This window comes from Stomoxys calcitrans, chromosome 1, assembly GCF_963082655.1.
Source record: "Stomoxys calcitrans chromosome 1, idStoCalc2.1, whole genome shotgun sequence".
Classification (NCBI taxonomy): domain Eukaryota; kingdom Metazoa; phylum Arthropoda; class Insecta; order Diptera; family Muscidae; genus Stomoxys; species Stomoxys calcitrans.
In genome coordinates this window covers 72,647,835-72,674,062 of record NC_081552.1, presented here as the reverse complement: position 1 = coordinate 72,674,062, position 26,228 = coordinate 72,647,835, and the positions used below count along the sequence as shown (strand labels likewise).

General features: G+C 38.0%; 1 protein-coding gene across 1 annotated transcript in view; it reads right to left on the bottom strand.

Moving 5' to 3' along the window:
* Window positions 1–6,799, bottom strand: part of LOC106085592 (pro-interleukin-16) — a 93,205-nt gene extending 86,406 nt beyond the window's left edge. Inside the window, exon 1 of the mRNA XM_059370950.1 lies at window positions 5,784–6,799. The gene's annotated coding sequence lies outside the window, so the exon portion shown is untranslated. The remainder of the gene's footprint in view (window positions 1–5,783) is intronic.
* Between the last annotated feature and the right edge of the window lie 19,429 nt (window positions 6,800–26,228).

The following is a 26,228-nucleotide window of genomic DNA, read 5'->3' as shown; positions in this document are numbered from 1 at the left end:
CTCTCCGATCCTTAATTTTCCAAATGGCAATGCAATGTACTGCATATATAGAGGACATCCGCTGTGAGTTGGTTAAGATAAAAATAATAGGGCGTCGGATACTGTGTTTGAGGACTATGAGACTGTGGTCTTTACCAACGACGCCAAGGTGGAACCAGCGGCGGAATAAGGAGCCTACTCTGATACACTGGAAGTTGTCGGAGTTTACGACCATTCAGGCAGACATCTGTGCCATTAAGTGCACATGCAAGTTAAATTTGATTATTTGTATAAGAATTACGCGATAAAGGTGCTCAAGAGTCAAATCTGAAGATCGGTTTATATAAAAGCTAATGTATATTGTGAATCGATTTGAACCATCTAAGCACAGGCGTGCCCACTGCACTCAGAGAAATTCATTAGTAAAAACAGTAAACATTTTTGCCGAAATAACAGAAAATTTGCTAAAAATCGGATAGCAATAACCATTTATTAAACAAATAATAATTTTTTGCTGTTTTCATGATATAAAAAAATTTAAGCAGCCTTAAAACGTCATAAATACTGTATACTAGCATTTTCAGTTTAAGTGGTAGTTTGTTAATTTTTTTTTTTAATTTTTTACAGACTGAGATTTTTTTACAACTTTTAATAACAGCAGTGCTAAAGCATTTGATTTATATAAATATTGGTTTTGAAATTTTAGGGGGTGCATTTTGTGTGTTGAAAGCACAAATTCCCAAAAACCAATATTTATATAAAGCAAATGCTTCAATTTGGTATGGTTTTCTTCCGTAACGCGATGGGCGCAATAACCACTTTCAGAGACGAAAAGTCCATTTTTGAACTTGGCAATCTACAAAAAGTCAAAACGGTGTTTTTTGCCTATGAGTTTGGAAAGCCCAAAGAAAAATGTTGGACCTAGTGGCAACAGGGATGCAATTGGTATGTTGTGTGTTAATGTTTATCGTCTTTGGTGTAAAGTTTACGAAAGTTCCACGTGTTTCTTGGAGCACAACTTTGTTCCTGCGACCTTGTCCGACCTAATGTATATATCGGTTCAAAGGTAATTTTGTCTACTTTCATGTTTATAAGGATTCAAGTGCCATAAATAGGAAAATTAGTTCAATGTTCCCATATAAATCGATCTCCTAGGTGATTTCTTGAGCTCCTTAAACCTTACACCACCACTGTGGTACAGGGTATTGTTTTATCTGAATTTGATAAATTTTACACACTGACTTCTCCTATGACCGTCAACATCCACGCCAGGTGTGGTTCAAATCGGTTCATAACCTGATATAAAGTGATCTTTCGAATATACCTCTTGAACTCCTAGACGGCGCAATTCTTTTCTGATTTGGCTGAAATTTCAGCTATTACCCGCAACATCCAAGCCAAGTACGACCCGAATCGATCCTTAACCTGATATAACTCCATATAAACCTCTCTCTCTCTGTCATGTTGAGGCCCTAGAACAGCGATGCCCAAAATGAAAATGTGACTGTATGTATGGGGCCCGCTCCGCTGCGCCTTCTTAAACTCTATAATTTTTTTTAGGGTGGGGACACTCCGTCCTGAATGCGTATATCAAATTCGTGCCATTCTAGCCTATGACGTTGAGCGTGTTTGAATCCTGGCGACAACATCGGACAAAGCGGTGTTTATCCCCTCTTAAGGTTGGCGACATTGCGAGGTACAATGCCATTCATGGTCATTTAAAAACTGTTCCCCAAAGAGGTGTCGCACTGCAAGACGCCGTTCGGACTCGACTATAAAAAAGGACCCTTATCATTGAGTTTAAACTTGAATCGGAAAGCACTCATTGATGTGTGAGAATTCGCCCCTTCTCGGTTCCTGGTGGTAATGGTCTTCTTTATGGTAATGTTCTCATTGGGGGAGGGATGGGACCTCTGACATTTCGACTCAAATATGGATATCAAATTCGTGCTGCACTTCCTAATACCTTTAATTTGAGCCCCATATTGTCATGGCCGGTGAATATGAACCGTTTGAGGGGTGTTTCGGGGCTGGGTACTTGGACCCAAATTTAAATATGATATTCGTTTTCTAGTCTCCAATACCTTTCATTTGTGTTTTTGGCATAAGGGGGAGGGTCCGTTCCCGTTCCGATATTGAAAAATTAGATAGCCTATGTATCCTTCCAGACCAGCCTACACAATATGCGAAAATGTCGAGAAAATCGGTTCTGCCATTTTTCAGTCTATACGGAACAAACAAACCGAGTCCCATATATCCGTGATTGGCTTATGTGCCCATTTTGGGCGTTTTTGTGGCGGTGGGGTGACCCCCTATACTTCGATATGAATTTGTATGCCAGATTCGTTATCTACTCCCGCATACTTTTCATTTGATATCCATATTGTCCTTATCGGCCCACTTTTGATTTTGGGTGGTGTTTTTGGGGTAACGGTGAAGGGTCTGCCCCCTTCCGTAATCAATAAATTACAAAGCCTATTCCTACTTCCTGACCATATTCGTAATCTACTCCCGAACACCTTTCATTTGAGTCCCATATTGTCATGATCGTCAAATAAACCTATTTTAAGGAGTTTTGGGGCGGTCCCCCAGGCACTTGGACCCAGATTTTATTATGAATTATTATGATAAATCCCATACAAAATACAATGTCTTATATGAAGCATGGGTTAGTAAATTGATAAATACAATGAGTTCAACAAGTTTTCATTTAAATAGAACAATAATTGGTAAAAAGTATTTAACAATTTAAGCAAAGTTACTGATACAATATTTAAGTAAAAAAAAGGTAAAAGAAGAAAATTAAAAAAAGAGAAAAATAAATTTTAAAGAAAATTTACAAATTTAATCAAAGTTACTGATAAAATAAATAAGTTAATAGTTATAAAAAAATAAAACCAATAATTAATTAAAATGATTATAAATCGAAGATTTGAACTGTCGCAATACAGAAGCCAGATATGACGATTCATTGGTAAAAATTCGTACTCCACTCTTGAATACCTTTCATTTGAATCCCATATTGTCGCGATCGGTCCACTTTTATTTTTGGGTAGTATTTTTGGCGTAAGGGGGAGGGTCCGCCCCCTCCCGATATAAAAAAAATTATATAGCCTATGTTTCCTTCCAGACCAAAATACACAATCTGTGAAAATTTCAAGGAAATCGGTTCAGCCGTTTTTGAGTCTATACGAAACAAACAAACACAAGTTGAATTTTATATACAAGAGACTAGCTGGACCGGGCCCGCTCCGCTGCGCCTTCTTTTACTTTATACGAAACAAAATTTTTATTCGAATATTTATTTTCGACAATTAAAGAGCATTAAGTAAAATACCATGCTACGAAAATAGTATATCGCTTGACAAACAGTTTAACAATATGAGTGCCTTTTCTGAATGCCATCTCTATTGGTCTACGAATTTAAGTTTGGCTGTAAGGGGTACTCCATTCTTAAAATACTTTATTTCAGCCCGATATTCTAATGGTGTCTGATTTAGGGGTGTTTTCGGGGTTGAGGTGGTCCCCCACACACTTGGCCCTGAAAAAATATCAGCATAGTGCTTTTCTCTTAAATGCCACTTTTTTAAACCCCATACTGAAATTGGTTTTAAGAGAAGTTTACAGGATGAGGCGTCTCCCAAAAACATGGCCCCAAGATTGGTTAACAAATTCGTTTTCTAATCTCAAATACCTTTCATTTAAGCCACATATTGGCATGGTCGAAATATTGCTAAAAATACATGGTCCTACATTTGGATATCAAATTCGTATTCTACTCCCAAATACCTTTATTTTGCAATGGTCAGTAAAAAACTGCTGTTTGTGGGGTATTTGGGAAAGGCGTAGACCCCCAGAAAATTGGTCCCGAAAGTGGGTATCAATTTTTGCTCTACCCCCCAATTCCTTTCACTTAAGCCCCACATTGACATGGTAGGTAAATATGCCCGATTTAGGGTTGTTTTGGTGAGTGGGGTGGTCCCCCAAACACTAAGCCCTGAAAATATATCAGCAACGTGCTCTATTCTCATATATTTGAAACCCATATTGCCATTGGCCTCAAAATTGGATGTCAAACTCGTTTTCTAATCTCAAATACCATTCACTTAAACCCCTTATGGAAGATGCCAGCAAATATGTCCGGTTTTGGGTATGGAGCCTAAAAACTATGAATATCGAGCTCCACTGTCTTGAAGACCCAAATTGTCTTGGTGAGCAAATACGGTTTACGTGGGGATTGATATGGTTGTGGGACGTCCCCTAGACAGTTGGTCCCGAATGTTGATGTCAGATTCATGGTCTACTCCCATATACCCTTCATTTGAGCTCCATTTGTTCATAGTCGTCAAACACGACCAGTACAGGGAGTGTTTTGGGGGATGGGGCGGCCACTCAGTGACATGGCTTTGAAAATATATATTAGATTCGTGTTCTACTCTAAAATACCTCTTATTTGAGCCTCATATTGCAATGGTCAGCAAATACTTCCTATTTGGGTGATGTTATGGGGATGGGTTGGCCCCATCGACACTTTTCCCGAACATTGATATCAGATTTGTGCTTTACTTCCAAAGACCTCTCAGTTGAGTCCCATATTGCTATGGTCGTAAATTTTTCTTCTTTGGGGTATGTTCTCGGGGATGGGCGGCCCCCCAAACACTTGGTCCCATGTCTGGATGTCAGATTCGTATTCTACACTCAAATACCTTTTATTTAGGCCCCCAGAAACTTTGTCACAAATTTGGATATCAGATTCGTATTTTACTCGCAAATACCTTTCATTTGAGTCCCATATTGCCATGGTCGGTAAATATGTCCGATTTAGGGGTGTTTTGGAGGTTGGGGTGGTCCCCCAAACATTTGGTCCGACAATTCGATATCAGATACGTTTCTAATCTTAAATACCTTTCATTTGAGTCCCATATTGTCGTGATTGGTATATATATATATATTTGGTACGTTTTGGGGTGGGCAGTCCCCCTAGGTACCCCATCCGAAATTTGGATACCAACATTTTTGTTTTTAGGTTACTATAAGAGAGCCTACAAAATTTGGCTTAAATCGCGCCACCCATCTCCGATATATGGCGTTTCTGGAAATTAGGGTAAGGGGGAGGGTCCGCTCCCCATTCAGATATCAAAATATGTAGTACCCTATTTTCACCAGGGGATCATTATGCATCATCAGTGAAAATTTCAAGAAAGTCGGTTCAGCCGCCTTTAAGTCTATAAGGAACAAACAAACCTACAAACAAACACAAAATGATTTTTATATATAAGAAGATTTACGATTAGAACATTAGTTTCGGTCGATAATAAACAAAATATTGTGTGCAGGTTATACACCACTAGCATTGAGTTGGCTAATCTCTTTCTATACATGGTCTCTCCGACCTTCGGTCATTTTGTTCGAAATTTGCTTATTGCATGTAAGTTGCGAATCAGGAGCATAAAGTTTGCCAATCTCTTGGTAAAAACTTTGTCTGTCCGCCCATTATTCATAGTAAGGCAAAGCATGAATCGTTACTTGTAAATATTTTATTCAATATTTAACTCATTTCAACTATTTCGAACAAGAAAAAAATATTTTTGTTTTCTTAAAAAAATATTTCTAAAATTTCTCCCTCTCATATCTTTTGGGTCAACAAAATAAAATTTTGTTTTTTTTTTTTAATTCATTATGCCTTTCATTAAGGCAGCTAACCTTATCGATTTTCTTTTGCTTATTGAGAAGCTGTGAATTATTTATGACCGAGACGAATAAATAAAAACTTAAATTAAGAAATAAATATTTATGAACTTTACCTTAAGATTTGAATATTTGCAAAAATTAATCCACATCAAGATAGTGTTGTAGGGTAGAGACGTTGTTGACACAGTTACTGGACCAAGGCGGCAAAACAAAAACAAAAAAAAAAAAAAACAAACGAGAAGAAATTTCACTTTTCTTTTTCTTTGTGAGCCAACAACAAACAAGCCAAAGCGCAGGCTCAGCGCACAAAACACACACAAAAGAAATTTGAGCCGGAATTCAAAATTATTTTTTTCGGTTGCGGCTTTCAAAGCGGTGCTTTTCTTAACTGTCACTGTGACTGCTGATTAATTTCGTTTGTTTTTTGTTTGGTTAAGCACGTTGTGGGGAGGTATTATTTCTTAAGCAGCGTTTTTTGGTTTTTTCTGTTTTGCGAAAACTATTTAAATGAGCACTTAAGTAATTTGCATAATTTTACAAAAGAAATTATTTAATACTTAATATTGTTGTTATGGTTTCTTTTTTGCTTGCTTGTTGGTAATTTGCTTTCGGTTGTTTGTTTAAAGGGCGAGAAAACACTAAAAGTTTTAATGAATGCTCAAATTTAGGAAGTTAAATGGAATTTTATGGTCTTTGTGGTTGGTGATGGAAGGCGATTTGTTATTAGCAGCAGCTTGACCACAACTTTGACTTGGTTAAAAGTTTTTTTTTAGGATTTGTTTTGTTGGTTTCCAAAAAGTTTTAATTTTTTCTTTGCATAAACGAATTTAAACCTGAGACACTAACATCTGGCACCATAAGAACCTTTTAAAGCCACTCTGGTTTTGTTTTTTCTTATTTGCAAAAACCAGACTATACTAAGAGCACTGGATATTTCAGAGACCACCACAAAAGAGTTCGTGTGGTTTTTCTTCTTCTCGTTTTAGTTATTTGGTTTTCTTGTGGCAGTTTGTGTGGTCATCACCATCGCACAACGTACGCGATCGAATTCCCTCGCACAACCTTTCAACGCGATCTCTAAACTAAGACTGACTGTTGATGGCCAAAGTGATCGAAACAAACTGCCGTGTGCGAATGGCCAAAAGACACAGACGGACGGACAGACATTGTGTGTGCGATTAAGCAGGTTTTTGTATAAATTTGCCTTAGAACAAAATGGAATTGAAAAAAGTGCTATCTCTTGCTCTCTTGCGAGAGTCTCTGGTACGAATATTGCGGAGTGTTTAGTTAAGAGCCAAGCGATTGAGAGAGGAAGAGGAACATTGTGGTAATGAAACTCGACGTTCTCGTTTATTAATGAATGCATGCTCGTGCGGCGAGATGCGTGTGTAATTAAAATGGGAAGTAATACCAACGGGCGGACGGACAGACGCTTTAATGAATAACATGTAATGAAAATTTAACACAAGTATGTATGTATTTTAACGATTGTTGTATCGTGTAGTCAACATACGACGTGGGGTGTAGTTGAAGTTTTGTACAGCAACACTTACAAAGGGAAATAAAGAAATTTAGATCTAAGCTCAGATCATTGTTGAACAGGAAGAGGGATTAGAATCTTCGAAGCTCATATTCAAATGTAAAGGCTGGCACTGTTCGCTTTTCGCGTTGGAAATCAATATTTTTTCGCGACTACATTTAGGAATACTACAAAATTTCAATGATAACCTAATACTCTTACATAAATTTTGTCATTAGCAGTGAGGGAATGACCTTTGAATGACATCAGTAAGATTTTTTGCTTCAATATCTTATCTAAAAAAAAAAAAAAAATAATAATCGCGGAAAGTATAGATTTTCAACGCGAAAACGAACATAGTGCCATAGTGTCTTTAGGTGAATGGGGAGAATTTATCTATCAGGTTAGATTAGATTGAGCAAACAAGGATATTCGAGAGATAGGTTTATATGGGAGCTATATCAGGTTAAATACCTATTTGGACGGTAGTTGACACAGTTGTTGGAAGTCTTACCAGAACTATACGTGCAAAATTTTAAGTAAATCTGACAAGAATTGCAGTTTCTAGGGGCTCCTGATGTGAAATCGGGAGATCGGTTTATATGGGAGCTAAATCAGGTTAAAGACCGATTCGGACCGTACTTGGCCAAGTTGTTGCAAGCCGTAGCACAACGTGCAAAATTTCAGTTAAATCGAACAAAAATTGCGGCTTTAAGGGGCTTTAGACGTGAAATAGAGCGATCGATTTATATGGGAGCCATATTAGGTTAAAGACAGGGACGTAGCCAGGGCGCTTCGGGCCCGTGCGCAAATTTCAGTGTAATATTATCTTATGACAAAACTTCAGCACGGGCCGGACCCCTCTCGAAGTTATTTTTTTTTTAGATAAAATTTCTTTAAAATTTTTTCTAAAGACAAAATTTAAAAAAAAAAAATACTAAAATGGACTGGACTCTTTTTCAGCGAAATACTCTCTTAAGACAACCTAACCTCGAGAATTACTTTTAAAACCAAAATTTAAATTTTGCATAAACATTTTTAAAGCCTTTTTTTATGCTTATCTGTCCCAAGCAGCATTTTCCCAAAAATTTGTCCAGAGGCAAATTTCAATAAATATTTTTAAAGACAAAATTTTAACCCATTACGACTGAGCCCCAATTCCGTTGTCCGATTTTTATGAAATTGTATCTCTATTTATAAAAGAGACGTGTGATTGACTGATTGATCAACGCCCAGCCCAAACGGATAAAGCTAGAGTCATGAAATTTGGCACGAATGTGGGTCTTGGGCTGTAGGCAGCGATAATATGGGATTTTGTGATATTCGTACGTTTAGGTACTAAGAAGCACGAAATGGTGATATTTTACCCAGCGGGATCGGATGGGGCTGGAATTATGATTTTGTGCTCAAATTAAAGAGCGTCTCACAAAAACAAGTTCTAGTGACAAAAATTTCCCAAAATAGTATCGGAAGAGCTTTGAAATTTGGGTACACTATGGCAACCGAAATTGGGATGCCAAAAGAGTTTTTGGACATTGAGAAACATAAAAGTACCAAAATTGGTTCGAAATATGTGAACTTTGCATAGGACTTCAAGATTTAGATTAAATTATTGTTGTTGCGAAATAAAGGGGGTAAATAGAAAAAATATCAAAAATAGTAATGGAAACGGAAGAAACTTACGTTTAGTACCGTATTTGGTACCATTTCATACTTTCTTTACGGATTGAACTAGAGCTCTGAAGAAATATATGTTGGCTGACTAAGCAGTTTTTAACAAATCGTACATTTTGGTATCAAAAAGTACGAAATATCTCATTTAGTTTAACAGTGAACGGAGAAGGCTAAAATAAAAAAAATTGCTGAAAATTATTGATGTCTTGAAAAAAATATAGGATAAGTTGTACCAAATGTGAAATGTTGGTACTAAAACGTACAAAATGGTACTTTATTTACGAATTGATCTCAAAATTGCGATACAGTTACACCTTGACAGTATTTATCGGTCGACTAGAGTTTTTTTAATTCGTACATTTCGGCACTAAAACTTTCTAAATGTTCTTTCTTTACGGAAAAGGCTAAAGCTATTAAAATTGCGTACAGTTACAGTTAGGTGAATCATCGGGAGCAGCGAAGCGACCGGGCATATGCTAATATATTCATAATTTAGAGAATTTATATTGAAGTACCATTTTTTTCAAAAATTTTGAAAATGTTTGAAAACAAATCTTTTTATTTTCTAAACCCCTACAGCAAAAAGTAGTTTTCTTAATATTTTATGACCATATTTTATGACTATTAAAATTGCGTACAGTTACAGTTGGGTGATATGGGGCATATTCATAATTTAGAGAATTTATATTGAAGTACCATTTTTTTCAAATATTTTGAAAATGTTTGAAAACAAATCTTTTTATTTTCTAAACCCCTACAGCAAAAAGTAGTTTTCTTAATATTTTATGAACATTTAGCGAAGAAAACTCGACTTAAAATAGAATGGCATAAAATAGAACCTGCTGCCAAAAGAAGTAGGATAATTTTTATTTTTTATTTTTTATAGAAACCATCAAGTGCAACAAGACAGAAATCTCACTCCTAAGAATTTAGATAGATTTGTTCGTTTGATTTTTGGGATATAAAAAAAATTGCTGACTTTTGACAAGCCAATTTCCCCTAAAAACATGACGAGAAAAATTGGTTTCAGTCGTTTACTTTACACCAATCCAAATTTCATTATCATACCTCTTTCCTAACTCGAGCTAGAGTTTTTCGAAGGTATTTTTGGTTGTTAATGCAAATTTGAGCTCACGGAGCAGCAGCACGAGCCGTTGCCGTCGTATACCTTTCGAAGCCATTAATACAACTTCCAAAAGATATATACTCTGTGTTGGCAATCAGTGTAGAATTCGGCTTTTACCAAATGTAGTTCCTGCGCCTTATAGCTATTACAATTTTCAAAAAAAAAAAAAAATGTGAGGTATCTTTCCAATTTCACGGTTAAAAGAATTTTGGCAATTTTCGATTTTGAAAAAATGTAGGGTACACCCCCCCAAATAAAATTCTGGCTACGTCCATGGTTAAAGACCTGTTTGGACCGTACTTGGCACAGTTGTTTCAAGTCTTAACAGAAGTTTACGTGCATTTTAGCAAAATCGAACAAAAATTACTTCCAAAGACTCAAGATGCCAAATCGGGGGAACGGTTTTTATGGCATCTATATCCAAAGGCGGCCATATACATTTTCAAGTTAAGAAGCGCGAATTAGGATTTTATTTTAGATACATGGTTTGTTCAGAGAAATTCCTTAGAATTTTATGTAGTTTACGTTTTTGCTGTACAATTTAAAACAAAAATCAACCGACCCTAATAAATATATTTTATGGAGTCGCAGATCAATATTTCGAGGTATTACAAACGGAATCACGAAATTAGTATAAACCCATCCTGTGGCGGAGGGTATACAAATAGAGTGCGTGGGTAACTCTTTCCTTGGGATTGCGTACACACAGCTAAGCTAGCTATTGGCTTGTTGTGCGCTCAATCTATTCTAAAAAGAAATCTTTGTCAGGTATGTGCCACCTTCTCCCCATGAGATACATATAAGGGAGAAAGTGGCACAAGGCACGCAACAGGGGTGCAATTTATCGCCACTCCTATGGGTGACCAATATTAATAACCTATTACGGCTGCTAATTGATTAGGGATTTGAAACTGTCTGCTACGTAGACGATGTTATAATACTTCTAAGAGGTAACGATCCGAAGGGAAATAAGGATCTTGAAGATGGTATACAACTGGGCTAGACCTAGGTGTCTCAATGTTGACAAAGAGAAGACTGAAATCTGCCTGTTGAAGAGGAAGACGAAGGTGGGCCACTTTGAAGCACCACGTTTCCTCAATAGAACAATTGCGATATTTGACATGGTAAAATTTTAAGGAGTGATCTTGGACAGGGAGCTGAATAGGAAGTGTCACATTCAGGAGCGTGCCGAGAAGGCTCACAGATGTTGGGCATTATATAGACGGGCCGTAGGCTTGAAATGGGGCCTGAATCCGAGGCTCTACAGGAGCTTAAAATTACCAATACTTACTTATGCCTCAGTAGTTGGTTTGACTGGGATGGAGCAAAAGTGCAACCTTAGCATAATACAAAAGTTTCAGAAAACATAACGTCTTGGCATAGGCGGAGCGATGCGGACCACGCCCTCTAGGGCACTAAAGACTATTATGGATAACCGACGCATAAACATACAGATTAAGTGTGATGCAAACACAGCGGCTATGAAACTAAGGGCGATAGGGGAATAGGAGCATGTTATACTATCACTGTACAATCGAGGCGACATTGAAGGTCTACATTGAGAACCCAGGGACTGAGATCTGTTTTCGACTGCCTGGCCGTAATACGGGCCTGCAGACGCAGATTCGGGCGATCACGAATTGCGTGAGGTGGTGTAGTGTTAACGCGAGGACGTCGATTGTGAACATCTTTACGGACAGTAAACTGGCCATCAGGCCAATAACAACCAGGACAGTCTTGGAGTGTGAGGAGGAGATCGACGCCTTTCCTTAGAATGGCACGATCTGCAACGGTTAGGTGCCGGAAAACAGCGGAGTAAGGGGGAAAGGAAGAGCGGACGATTTGGCAGTGAAGGCCATAGGACTGCCGTCAATAAACTTGGTTAACCCGAAGCCTTTTGGGGCGAGACCGTCCGAGTTAAGGGCGTGGTCGACGATCGCGCAATAACACAGTGGAATAGCGAAACGGTCGGTACGACGACCCAAATTCTATGGGGAGATCCGGGTTGTGAGAAAACGCGGCTATTACTGAAAGGAAGTAAGCAGGAGGTCAATAAAGCTTTCGGTATCATAACAGGACACATTGGACTACGAGGTCACTTATCCAAAATCGGTGCGGCTAGTTATAGCATTTGTAGAGCATGTGCGGCGTGGTGAAAAACAATTAAGGATTTTGTAAGTAGCACGGAATTCCTTAGTTAGATTTCCTTTTTCGAGATTAGCTTTTTTTAGTTATTAGGGCACACAACAAGCCGATTACCGGCTAAGGTGTATGTCCATGGCGGCATGGGGTGGATTTATATCCGCACCTTCTTTTCAACCTAACCTTATCTAACGAATGATAGGAATGCTGTGTTTTTCAAATATTCCTTAACCCATTAACGCAGAATGGGTAGAAAAGTATCCAAGAATTGAGCTATCTTAGCAACGTTCTAGCTCGAGTTTTTTAGCTAAAAAATACTAACAAAAAAGTTTTGAAAACACCTGGGAGTGAGATTTCTGGAAACTGTTTCACTGTCTTGGTGCATTTAATGGTTTCTACTTAAAAAAAACTTTTTGGCGATAAGCCTACTACGTTAAAGAACAGTTGCGATTTATGTCAAACCCATTAAAATCAACTTTTCTTCGCGAAATAGTCATTTAATACTAAGAAAAAAATGTTTTTGTTGTAAAACATACCGGCTTGGAAATGAAAAGAAATGTAGTTTTTATGAAATTGTGTTTAACAAAAAAGTAAAAAAAAAATTGTTGTGTTTTTTGGTTTTACGTCTAACATAGAACAATGGGTTTTTGTATCTATTGGGTTGCCCAAAAAGTAATTGCGGATTTTTTAAAAGAAAGTAAATGGATTTTTAATAAAACTTAGAATGAACTTTAATCAAATATACTTTTTTTACACTTTTTTTTTCTAAAGCAAGCTTAAAGTAGCAGCTGATAACTGACAGAAGAAAGAATGCAATTACAGAGTCACAAGCTGTGAAAAAATTTGTCAACGCCGACTATATGAAAAATCCACAATTACTTTTTGGGCAACCATATTTAGAATAGAAAATCAAGACAATAAAAACATTTTAAAAAGTTTAGGCAAAATGTGGTGTGCAAACTGCCTTGGGCAGGCTACAGTGGCGATTTCGGTGTTACCAAGGGACTTCTTTGCCACTAAATGATTACATGCTTCCTCTTACTGACTAATTATTGAGCAAAGTAGCGGTAGAAGCATACCTCTTGTAGAAAAATTAAAAAAAAAAATACTACGGACAAGGCTTCGAGGCGTTAATGGGTTAATCCACGTCAATTGTACCCGCTGAGTGGGTTAAGGTTCGTTTTAATATATGATCCCAAACTGTGGAGTTTTTTCTACTGAAAGAAATTTTACTTGAAATTTTGTGGTCCCGACAGCACAGTTGTTTCAACTTGTGACATGCACATCTCTTGTCCAGGTTTATAGCTCGAATCGCGTTGCCACGATGGGTTTCGAGTTTGTCGTCAACAAACCTCTGGCCCCTACTGCATGGTTGTCCGCCATTTCATTTAACCCTTCCCTGCAGTGGCTCCAAACGTAGCGTAAGAGTTATTCGGTCTAATTTGGCCGCCCCAATAGCTGTTTGACTATCCATGATCATGTTCACAGAAAGTAGTCATAATCAAATTTGAGGCAACCTTTTTGTTCCAGCTCAAACTACTCATGATCAGAAGGCCGAATTTAAGGGCAATTGAATCGAGCATGACTATGGTGAGGGATCTAAATAACTGCAATTAGCGTCACTCGAGGGTTGCGTACTAAACCACGTGTCTTGCCACAAAGAACTATCGGGCCCAGCCTGTACTCGGGCAAGATCCTTTTGGGGAGAAAAGTGGTTTAAATTCCGGAAATATAGCAAGTTTGGATAGCCAGCCCACATATCAAGGTGGGTATATTTTTGTGAACCAAAATACCCACCAAGCGGTTATCAAAATCGAAATCTATGTCGAATACTAAGAAAATGTGCCCAAAGAATATTAGAATATTGCAAATTCAAATCACACCCCGAAAGATGATCGTATCCCAGTCCGGCCCATTGCGACACCTTGGTAAGAATAAGAAGAAAAGGAAAGAGAAAGAATAGGTAAAACATATGATGATGAAATACCTCTACTCCACTCAGCATGCCAAATTAACTTCTCCGTTATCCCGACGCAGAATCAAGAACCGCCGCAATGTTTTACACCTTTTCGACCTTTCTCAAGAGCCCCATGTAATACCTGTAACACATATTTAGGTGACAGTTGTCAAACCACAGCAGAAAACCTTTAGCGTAACGTCGTCCTTCTAAGCCTCCCAACATTTGCCTTTCATATAATAAAGAGCAGGTTCTTCTTCAGTTCATTTTCAGGTCAAGCATTATGACTCCATAATTAGCATCCGGGATAGCTGTAGATATTACCAAAAGTGTCCCCATGCTACCGAATTTGAGAATATGGTGTCAGAAAGAAGTCAGAAAATATTACTAAAGAAGACAAACATCGAAACGTTGGGTTTGGTGCAGGCGCATCTTCCAGCAGAGATAAAGAAAGAACTCTGGCAACACTTACAGATATTGTGCTTAGGATATGGAAAGACCAATTTTCCCAGGTTTTAGCATCCGTTAATGGCGAGGACAAGGATACCGCAGAACCAATCCCTGTTGATGGTAAGGAATTTATACTGCCTAGTCAGAATGAGGTCCAAGTAGCAGTGACCCGACTGGAAACCAACAATGCAGTAAGAGTCGATGGGTTAGCAGCTGAACTATTTAAGACCGGAGGCGAAACGCTGATAAGACGTATGCATCAGGACGCATATCCGATGAACCTCAGCACACTATGCCATGTACATAAGAAACGAGACATGACAGTACATGGAAACTACAGAGAAAAACATCTCCTTTCCTCTCTCAAGGGCACGGTGTGAAAGATTAATACCTAAAGTCAATGATATAATTGGGCCCTGGATTTAGACTTCGTAAATCTACCACAGACCAGATGTTCACATTGCACCAAATCCTAGAATAGACTCGAGAAAGTCAGGTCGATACTTACAATCGCTCTGCCTACTAAAATACCGATTTCGACACCCCAAGCGTTTAGAGGTATTTCATGCCATATTTTAGTTTGGTGTCCCTGCAAAATTGACAACAATGTGCAGGATGGCGTTTGCTGATAGGAAAGAAACTCTCATAACGATTGCATACCAAACCAAGTTTCAGCTTATTTAATATTCTGCTGGAGTAGATTATATGAGATGCAGATGAGAATAGGGAGATGAGATAGGGTACGCTACTCACAAGGGATCACCCTTCCCCCTTATTGTAATTTTCAGAAACGCCAGATTACAATATATATATATAGACCAATTACGACAATATGGGACTCAAATGAAAGGTATTTAAGAGTATAAAACGTATCCGATATCCAATTGTGGGACCCAAATTTGGGGAACCACCCCAGCCCCCAAAACACCCCTAAATCGGACATATTTGTCGACTACGATAAATATGTCCGAACACTTTATCCAAATGTGGGATAAAATGTTTGTGAGTAGTGAATCAATCTGATATCAACATTCGGGAAAAGATGTATATGGGGCCACCATACCCCAATGACACCCCCGAAATAGGACGAGGATCGCCACCTATACAAGAAAATGTGGTTACAACAACAACAAGCATATTTGCTGACCATTGCAATATGGGTCTCAAATAAAACGTATTTCAGAGTAGAGCACGAATCTGATACCAACATTCGGGATTAGCCGCGTAGAGACGTTTCACCCCCATGAGAACCATCAAATAGGACGTATTTGCTCGCCATGGCAATTTGGGGCTGAAAGAGAGTTTTTAGGACTCACTCCCCAAAACGGACATATATGCTGGCTTTTGCAATAAGGGGTTTAAATAAAAGGTATTTGAGATTAGCAAACGTATTTGATAACGAATTTTGAGGCCAATGGCAATATAGGGTTCAAATAAATGATATTTGAGAGTAGAGCAAGATGATGATATATTTTTAGAGCTCAGTGTTTGGGGGACCACCTCACTCCCCAAAACACCCCTAAATAGGACATATTTGCCGACCATGTCAATGTGTGGCTCAAGCGAAAGGTATTGGGGAGTAGAGCACGAAATTGATACCCACTTTCAGAACCAATTTTCTGGGTGTCTAGCATTTCCCCAAAAACAACCCACAAACAACAATTATTTAATGACCGACGCAAAATGGGGCTCAATTAAAGGTATTTGGGAGTATAACAAGAATCTGATATCCAAATATGGGACCAAGTATTTGGGGACCGCTCCTCTCCCCAAAGAGGACAAGTACACCGACCATGGCAATGTTATTGTTATTTAAGATTATAATGTTATTTAAGATTATAAAACGAACTCGATATCCAATTTTGGAACCAAGTGTTTAGGGGACGCCTCATCCCATAAACTCCCCTTAAACCAATGGTAATACGGGGTTTAAATTTGAGAGTAGACACAATGCTACCCCCCAAAACACCTTTCAAATGAAAGGTATTTTGGGCGAATTCAGAGACCAACAAAGATCATATGGGATTTACATAAACCATTTATATTGTTATACTGTAAGCCAAACGACATGCATATGGTACTTTCGTAGCATGGTATTTCACTAAAAGCTCTTTAATTGCCGATAATAAATATTCAAAGGATAATTTTGTTTCATATATGGTAAAATAAGTCGAAGCGGAGCGGGCCCGGTTCAGCTATTATATATATATCTGGATGTAGATAATAAGTGTCATTTGTAAAAATACTCATATCATTTGCTTATTATCCCAATGGGACAGATTGTTAGAAGTTAGAACAAGTAAGAGCGTGCTAAGTTCGGCCGGACCTAATCTTATATACCCTCCACCATGGATCGCATTTGTCGAGTTCTTTGCGCGGTATCTCTTTTTAGGCAAACAAAGAATATTGAATAAGAACTGTTATGCTATTGGAGCTACATCTAGTCATAGTCCGATTCGGACCATTAATGAATTGAATGATGAACATTGTAGAAGTCATTGTGTAATATTTCAGCTCATTGGGATAAGAATTGCGCTTTGTAGGGGCTCAAGAAGCAAACTCAGGAGATCGGTTTATATGGGAGCTGTATCAAGCTACATATCGATTCAGATCATATTGGAGACGTATGTTGAAGGTCATGATAGAAGCCGTTGTAGACATTTCTGCCAAATCGAATGAAAATTGCGCCCTGTAGAGGCTCAAGAAGTCAAGATCCCAGAACGGTTTATATGACAGCGATATCAGATTATGTGCCGATTTGCGCCATACTAAGCACAGTTATTGGAAGTCATAACAAAACACCTCATGGAAAATTTCAGCCAAATTGGATGAGAATTGTGCCCTCTAGCGCCTCAAAAAGTCAAGATCCAAGATCGGTTTATATGGCAGCTATACCAGTTTATAAACCGATTTGAATCATACTTGGTAAAGTTGTTGGAAGTAATACCAAAACACCACGTGCATTACAGCCAAATCGGATAAGAATTGTGCCCTGTAAAAGCTGAAGAAGCCAAGACCCTAGATCGGTTTATATGCCAGCTATATCAGGATATGGACTGATTTAGACCATACTTAGCACAGTTGTTGAAGGTGCTACCAAAACACCACGTGCAAAATTCTAGTGCAATCAGGTGAGAATTGCGCCCTCTAGAGGCTCAAGAAGTAAAGACCCAAGATCGGTTTATATGGCAGCTATATCAGAACATGGAACGATATAGCCCATTTACAATCCCAACCGATCTACACAAATAAGAAGTATTTGTGCAAATTTCAAGCGGATAGCTTTACTCCTTCGAAAGTTAGCGTGCTTTCGACAGCCAGACGGACGGACATGGCTAGATCGACATAAAATGTCATCTCGAACAAGAATATATATACTTTATGAGGTCTTAGATGTATATTTCGGGGAGTTACAAACAGAATGACGAAATTAGTATACCATCCATCCTATGGTGAAGGGTATAAAAATACAGACCAACCCTCAGATCAAAAGTCTCAAAGTTCACTCGCGTAAGAAATGATGGAACAAGAGTATTCAAAGCTAAACTAAAACTGTATTACTTACCAAAGCATTAACAAAATACATTGGTGTATGCAATTACCTGAAAATGTAAAGAATAGAATATGAATTATTAATTTATACACATAAAATTCTTTTTGTGATGTGATTGTTAAATTTTACAGAGTTTATTTTCATACTTGGTACTCGTATTTTGAATATCAGCTTAATTAAAATAAATAAATGATTCAATTTTCATTTTTTTTTTTCTTAGAAGAAAAGTTTTATTATACAAGTTGAATCTCAAATATTTTTGCATAATTTATTAATTATACACAAATATCAACTACCTAACATGGATTATTCATAGTATTATAAAACCAGTACTGTAATTGTAAGATTTTTGTCTTGTTGTGCAGGCATTCAATAAAATAAATAAATAAAGTAAATAAGAAATAATTTCTAGTCGTAGATTATGGGTGATTTAAAAAGAATATCATTCTGTTATCGATCCTCGAAAAGATTCCCCATTCAATATGGTTCAGTAGTTTTTGATCTTAGCTGACTTCATTTGGATATAGTTCCTATAGAGATTGGACTCGAGAGCATTTCGCAGAAATGTTGAGTTAAAGGCATCCTGTTGAATCCCAAGTGAAATATGATTCGCACAGATCTTAGTGGATTAAATTGCATGTTTAAAAGGAGTTTTCACCTGATTTCATCGAAATGTTTACTGGTAAACTATATAGGCTTTTAAGTACCCAAGCTTATCAAAGCTTGCATCATGTGAAAAACTGTTAAAGTATTATTAAGTAAGAAACTCATCTTAGAAAATCATGTGATTTTGTTTAATTATCCGATAAATCGTCTTCATTGCAAAATTTTGTGATGAAGAAAGAATTTACAATTGCTTTATTCATGCAACATTTCGTAAAACTCCAAGATCAAATTCTCACCAACACAATCACCTATGTGTGTGCGATTTGCTTCTTGTCTCAATATTATATCTCTTTTTCCGTTTCTAATTCACTCATCTCGTTTCGATCAGTCAGCCGGTGAGCAAATTTGTTTCATTCTCTCCATGTTTCTCTCACATGGAGTAAATTAAGTAATTATACGATTTTGTGTTCTTTGATGTCTTCCCATTTACCACATGCCAAGTATTCCCACCATAAATTGTTTCATTCCATTGTTGTAATCATTTCATTAACAATAATATATGCAAAGAAGAGATGGTGGGGGGGGGGGGGGGGGGGGGGGGCGGTGTTTACCCACCACCATCACCATTATTGAATTGGATATGAGTGTGCTATGCGCCTGCGCGCTGCGCTCTGTGTGCGGTGAGGTGCTGCAGTCTGCAATAAAACTCTGATCGGATGGTCCATCTTTATAATAACGCTCCTCCTCATTACAATCATCATTATGTTTATAAGGGTCTGTGCTCTTGGTGTCATTGGTATATGTTGTTGTTTTTGTGGCGGCCGTGGTTGTTGTTGTAGCCGTCTTCTTTTGTCCAATTTTGACTTTGAAGTAAAGTTTGTTTACATTCTCTGTTGAACAGATGTAAACAAGGTTTTTTTCGGGCTCCGAAGCCGCCACGGCCTATGCCATCATCACCACCATCGCAGCGCCTTGCTTTGTTTCTCTCTCTCTCTCCCCCGGGTACCACAAAAGACTAAAAACTGCATTTTTAAAATGACAATCTGAATTTTTGATGCTGTTGTTGCTTGCCCATCAGTGCGTGGTATGATATGGTGTCATTGTTATTGTCAGTCAATATTTTTTTTACATACAAAAAAAAAAAAAAAAAATCCCAACCTATCTATCCATTCCAGGCTTGTCTTTTGAATGCTTGCCCTGACTGAATGACTGACTGACTGACTTATTATGCTTTACGTACCCACTGATGGCTATTAATCTAAAAATATGGGAATTGTGGGAATATTTCAAAAGGTGTTTTAGCTTTGTGTGAAAGAGCGGGTGTTTTTTAAGAGTGATAACAATAAAAGCAAGTAAAAAGGCATTTAGATCGGTCGGGCCGAATTTTGTATACCCACCACCTCGGATATATATGTAAACCCCCCATCGTCACAATCTGGTGAAAATTGGATAACTTATGAACCCAAATTCCGCACGGACATTGAGTGTCTAATAAATATAAGTCACTGTTGAATTTTGTAATTTAAATGTCGACAAAATCGGGTAATAAATAATTTATGAGCTTTAGACCCTTAACCGGCATATTGGTCTATATGACAGCTATATTTAAATACAGTCCGATCTGAACCATATTTGATTCGGATTTTGGGAGGCGTCAAGCTACTCACAGTTTCAAATTTCATCGAAATCGGTTAAAAAATAAAGCTTTTATGGGCTACGGACCCTTTATCGGGAGATCGGTCTATATTTGAAATGGATGTCGGGAGAGCCAAAACTACCCACTGTTTCAAATTTCAGCGAAATCGGGTAATAGAGCTTTTATGGCCTTCAGACCCTTTATATGGCAGCTATATCTAAATTTAGCTCAGATGTCGGGAGACCCAAAACTACCCACTGTTTAAAATTTCAGCGAAATCGGATAAAAAATAAAGCATTGATGGGCATTAGACCCTTTATTGGCAGATCGGTCTATATAGCAGCTATATCCAAACATGGTTTGATTTGGCCCGTTCAAGAATTTAAACAGCGTGCATCAGAAAGACGTGTATGTGCCAAACTTCAGCTCAATATCTCAATTTTTGAAGACTATAGATGGATTACAACAGTCACACGGACATCGTTAAATCGTCTTAGAATTATACGACGATCCGAATGTATATATATACTTTTTAGGGTCGGAAATTGATATTTCGATGTGTTGCAAACTGAATGACTAAATGAATATACCCCCTATCCTACGGTGGTGGGTATAAAAATAATCAACACCGGATAATGTTACAACGTCTTTAGTGGAATATGAAGCAGAATTTAGACAGCATATGTAACAAGCATATCGAGTTACAGGATATTTTGTACATAGCAAGAATATGAAAAAAGGCTCCAATTTGGCTACAAGGCCTTCGCGTCTCATTTAGGTAGCACGAGCTTTTACACTAATGGCCAGAAATAAGAAGGAAGTTAAGTAATTACAATTCGCCTTTCAATAGGTTAGAGAGTAGTTTAAGGCGGCTAATATCTTCACACAATCCTTCCCTAATCTAGGGTTGCCCAAAAAGTAATTGATTCTTTGATTTTTTAAAAGAAAGTAAATGCATTTTTAATAAAACTAAAAATGAACTTTTATCAAATATACTTATTTTCTAAAGCAAGATAAAATTAACAGCTGATAACTGACAGAAGAAAGAATGCAATTACAGAGTCACAAGCTGTGAAAAAATTTGTCAACGCGGTCTTGAGAATTTGGGAGCTACTGACTGGTCCACAATATTGCATTCAAGTTGCAGAGAATTATGGGTTAAAATTTCTATTCCGTAATTTGACGTAGTACCTAAATTATTTAAATTTGCAGAATACCCATAGATGTTTAAGGGGTCATAATAATTTCAACCAAATTTTTCGAATGTACAATATGGTATTTAAACTACTAAACTAAAGTTTGCACCAATCTCGTATTATATGTGAAATGTCTTCTATTGGGTTGCCCAAAAAGTAATTGCGGATTTTTTAAAAGAAAGTAAATGCATTTTTAATAAAACTTAGAATAAACTTTAATCAAATATACTTTTTTACACTTTTTTTCTAAAGCAAGCTAAAAGTAACAGCTGATAACTGACAGAAGAAAGAATGCATTTACAGAGTCACAAGCTGTGAAAAAATTTGTCAACGCCGACTATATGAAAAATCCGCAATTACTTTTTGGGCAACCCAATAATATAACTGTATTTCTCATAATTTTTGCTTTTCTTTTTGGGCTTCTCACATCCAAGTATCCAATGTGGTCGATATACTCGAGTTTCTGCGAACATGAAGGGCAATGTAAATTAAAGACTTTCTCCCCTACAACCGCAATGCCCAGTTTAATAATTTTTATTTGCCATTATTTATTTATTGACATTAGGTTAGGTTGAAAAGATGGTGCGGATGTTAATCCGCCCCATGCCACTATGGACATACACCGAAGCCAGTAATCGGCTTGTTGTGCGCTTTAAATACTAAAAAAAGTTACCTCGAAAAAGAAAATCTAGGTTAGGAATTCCGTGCTACTTAAAAAATCCTTAAGTTGATTCATATCTGGTATTGTGTCCCCTCCTAAGTGCCGGCATCTCCTAGACGCGAAAGCCGGGCAATGACATAAGAAATGCTCCAATGTCTCTTCATCTTCCCATATCAATTGTCGCACCGATTTTACATAAGTGAGCTCGTAGTCCAATGTGTCCCGCTATGATAGCAATAGCTATACTGACCTCCTTCTTAGTTTCTTCCAGTAATATCCTCGTCTTCCCACGATCTGGATCTACCCATAGGATTTTCGCTGTCCTACCGACTGTTTGGCTGTTCCACAGGATTGCATGCGCATTCGTCGCCCTAAACTCAGACTGCGTCGACCCGAAAAGCCTGGGGTTAATCTAGTTCATTGATGGCAGTCCTCTGGCCTTCACTGCCAAATCGTCTGCCATTTCATTTCCCCTTACTCCGTTATGGCCCGGCACCCATACGATGCGGATTTTGCCATCCTCAGAGAAGGCATTAATCACTGCAGGACTCTTCGTGACTTTACCGTCCTGGTTGTTATTGTCCTTATGGCAAATTTACTGCCCGTAAAGATGTTCACACTCGACGTCCTCGCGTTAGCACCACACCACATCACGCATTACGTGATCGCCCGGATCTCCGCCTGCAGGACCGCACTATAGTCAGGCAGTCTAAAACAGATCTCAGTCCCTGGGTTCTTAATGTAGACCCCCAGGCCCACCCGGTTCAGATATTCCAGATGGCAATGCTAGAGTTCCGTCAATCCAAGACTGTGCCGATGGCAGCAGTGCCTCGCACTCGACCTAAAGGTTCATCTCAAGTATCCGATCGGAAACCTCCGCCCTTTATTTTTGTTTATTTAATTAATCAAGACTTACACAACAAGATTAAATCTTATAGTTATAGTGCAGGCTTAAAAAAATAGTCATATATCCTTCTTAAGAAATAATAAAACAGTTTTTAAAAGAATAAACATTTTCGAATATCATTACAGAAAGTAATTAAAATAAACTTTAGAATTTTGTAAAATAGTTAAAATAAACTTTAGAATAGATTAGAAAATAACATTGTTTAAAAGAAAAAAGTAAATTTTTAAAACAGCTAAACGCGAAGAAAAATGGAAATTCTGTTTTTTATACCCTCCACCATAAGATGGGGGGTATACTAATTTCGTCATTCTGTTTGTAACTACTCGAAATATTCGTCTGAGACCCCATAAAGTATATATATTCTTGATCGTCGTGACATTTTATGTCGATCTAGCCATGTCCGTCCGTCTGTCCGTCCGTCCGTCCGTCCGTCCGTCCGTCCGTCTGTCTGTCGAAAGCACGCTAACTTCCGAAGGAGTAAAGCTAGCCGCTTGAAATTTTGCACAAATACTTCTTATTAGTGTAGGTCGGTTGGTATTGTAAATGGGCCATATCGGTCCATGTTTTGATATAGCTGTCATATAAACCGATCTTGGGTCTTGACTTCTTGAGCCTCTAGAGGGCGCAATTCTTATCCGATTTGAATGAATTTTGGCACGACGTGTTTTGTTGTAATATCCAACAACTGTGCCAAGTATGGTTCAAATCGGTCCATAACCTGATATAGCTGCCATATAAACCGATCTTGGGTCTTGACTTCTTGAGCCTCTAGCGTGCGCAATTCTTATCCGATCAGAATGAAATTTTGCACAACGTGTTTTGTTATGATATCCAACAACTGTGCCAAGTATGGTTCAAATCGGTCCATAACCTTATATAGCTGTCATATAAACCGATCTTGGGTCTTGACTTCTTGAGCCTCTAGAGTGCGCAATTCTTATCCGATTTGAATGAATTTTGGCCCGACGTGTTTTGTTATGATATCCAACAACTGTGCCAAGTATGGTTTAAATCGGTTCATAACCTGATATAGCTGTCATATAAACCGATCTGGGATCTTGACCTATAGAGGTCGCAATTATTATACGATTTGCCTGAAAAATTGTACGACGGATTCTCTCATGACCGTCAACATACGTGTTTATTATGGTCTGAATCGGTCTATAGCCCGATACAGCTCCCATATAAATCGATCTCTCTATTTTACCTCTTGAGCCCCCAATGGGCGCAATTCTTATTCGAATTGACTGACATTTTACACAGGTCTCCAACATATAATTTAATTGTGGTCCAAACCGGACCATATCTTGATATCGCTCTAATAGCAAAGCAAATCTTTTCTTATATCCTTTTTGCCTAAGAAGAGATGCCGTGAAAAGAACTCGACAAATGCGATCCATGGTGGAGGGTATATAAGATTCGGCCCGGCCGAACTTAGCACGCTTTTACTTGTTTTAAATTAACGCGTTGCTGATGTTTTGGATATTGTGAGGAAGAGTATTCCAAAGACGTATGGTACTCGTATAAAACTGCCATTCAGATACTAGGCTCCTTCTTCTAAAAGAGACATGTTTCCTACCCCTTCTAGAACGGGTAAATATTAACTTGTCATAAAGGTATTTAGGTGTTTGCTTTCAAATGATTTTGTGTAAGAATAGTAGAGATTGGAACTTGATCTTGAATTGTCGAAGCTACAGCCATAAAGGGAAATAGCCAAGTGAGAAACATGATGAGTCCTTCTTATACCATAGACATACCTAATAATATGGTTGAATGGTTAATTTTCGTCGGCTTAGTGAATCACAGTTTGGAAAAAGTTCACACCCATAGATATGACCGAGAATCAGAAATTTCTCTGCTAACGGAATTAGAGTTACGATTGGTGTATAAGAGTGTGTTATTAAAATTAAATTACATCTTTAAATTTTGTAGCCCACTTATAGACACAGGACAGGTCCTCGTTGAGTTTTACAACGCATTCACTAAGGTTAATAACAGAGCCGCTAAGGAATAACTGAACGTCGTCAGCATACATAAGGATTTGGCTATGGACCAGCTGGCTAAAAAGATCGTTTGCGTAGAGCGAAAAACGGAACGGCCAAATTATTGACCCTTGTGGAACTCCCTGGGGCACTAGAATTGGCTCTGATATTGAATCCCCTACGTACACTGACTGTTGCCGATTACTAAGATATGATTGAACCAATTTGATAGAAGTATCGCTGAAAGAGTTAACAGTATATAGGTAAAATATGAAAATCGATTTTATAAATCATGCATAAAATTTAAAAAATTGAGTTTTAAAGGCGGAAGCATTACTCAACAGTTGAATTTTGTTGGGGACCGAGTTCCAAAGACGTGGTGTGCTTATATAGTATTGTCGTTCTGAAGAACGTTTTCTAAATCTGGGTAAAATAATTTTCTCTTTTTCCTCTAGCGGATCTTGCATACTGTAAACGGTCGTACATAGAGGGAGGTTATTGTGTATAGATTATATTATGGAGTAGCAATTGAAGATTTGGAAGGTAAACTCTGAAATTCTTTCTCTTTATCCATTGTTGAATACATAAGGGACGATTTTTTTATTGGCAACATTATGTGTACTTGTGTCATGCAGCATGCAGAACTTCACTTCCATAGAGAAGTGATGGGATTGAAAACCTTTTAGCAAGCAGCAAACGAAAATCTTGAGGAGTCAATGTACGTGATTTCCATAGGTTTATTAACATACCATGTCTCTCAAGAACCCATGTCCAAACTGAAACGTTAGTAGACGACATGGGAGTGATAGCAGAGGCAACGGAGGACATATTGAGGCTTTTGATGAAAACCCATTTTCCACAGGATACGATGGGACTCATGGAGATACCGGAATCTGGGAATAATAACGTTGATCGAAGGCTTATCATAACGGATTTTATGGTCAAGGACGGTGGTAGGACGGCGAAAATCCTATGGGGCGATCCGGATCGTGAGAGGACGAGGCTATTACTGAAAGGAAGTAAGAAGGAGGCCAGTGTAGCTTTTGGTATCATAACGGGACACATCGGACTACGAGCTCACTTATGCAAAATCGGTTCAACAAGTGATAGCATGGACATGTGTGGTAGATGATGAGACGTTGGAGCATT